This window comes from Elephantulus edwardii, unplaced genomic scaffold (assembly GCF_000299155.1).
Source record: "Elephantulus edwardii isolate Elephantulus edwardi_28Jun2011 unplaced genomic scaffold, EleEdw1.0 scaffold00268, whole genome shotgun sequence".
Taxonomy (NCBI): Eukaryota; Metazoa; Chordata; class Mammalia; order Macroscelidea; family Macroscelididae; genus Elephantulus; species Elephantulus edwardii.
Window position 1 is genome coordinate 2,838,867 of NW_006400018.1, and position 1,259 is coordinate 2,840,125.

The following is a 1,259-nucleotide window of genomic DNA, read 5'->3' on the forward strand; positions in this document are numbered from 1 at the left end:
GTCCTTGGAGAAGGACATCATCATGCTTGGGAGGGTGGAGGGCAGGCACAGGAGGGGAAGGCCCTCTAGAAGATGGATCGATTCGGTGACTGGGGTAATAGGGATGAGTGTGTTGGAGACACTGAGATTGGCACAGGAGAGAACAGAGTTTAGGGCTGTTGTACATAGGATCCCTGTGAGTCACAAGCGACTCGATGGCACTTAGCAACAACAACAACAACATTGTTTACAGAGATTTCACATGTCATCTCCTCTGTGTCTCTGAGAGTAGACCAGAAACAAAGCATTGCTCTTTTGTAGACAGAGAAACATGGATACCATAAAATTAAGCAACTTGTTCAAAGAGATGTGATTATTACAGATTTGAAATGAAGACTCAGTTTACTTAGGGATGCCCTTTCCAGGTCTACCAGACTGCTTCCTTCCATGTGGGGTTCAGAAATCCAGGCTTGGCCTTATGATCTCTTTCATTCAACTATAAGAGTGGTTTGGGTGGTTATCAAGCAATTGAAGACAGTTATTTGTCCATGGCAGGGGCTGGAAGGGAGAGAGTAGGCTTTGGCTGTGCATGTCTCCCCTGGTTTTGCCCCAGCCCCAGATTAGCAGCTATCATATGATTCTGTGCATTTGCTTTCTGCAACAAACCACCCCACAAGACAACAAACACAAAGAAATACATTCCCACAGTTCACTGAAGAGTTTTGAAGATAACTCTTGTCACCAGGCAGAATTTTTCATGCTTGTCAGACCTCAGGAACAACGCTGGTCACTTGATCAAAGAGGGAACTACAGGCTAGGGACGATGTAAGATCTCACAATTCATGACAAAGTCAAGCCAGGAGGCAGGTAGCACAGCTTTGAGGTTGATGCTATTAATACCACACCACAGTCTAGAGCAGGTAATTGCACTTGTTTATTGAGCATCTTCTACGTGCCAGGATTATGACCTACACTTCTCTGAATGGCTTCCTTAGTGGGAAAATTGTCTCCCTTTCACAGATGTGGAATGGAGGGTTTGAGAGAATAGTTTATTTTCCCAAGATCTCATAGCAAGTTGTGGAATGAGTGAGGAGACACCACACTTCTTAACTGAGGGACCATTTCTATGAGGACAACTTAAAAAATGAGGTCACCTCTTATTTGGATGATATTTGGATAAGTATTATTTTTATAGAGTACTTTAGTTGTTGTTGTTGTTATGTGCCATCGAGTCATTTCCGACTCATAGCGACCCTATGCACAACAGCTCTAAACCCTGC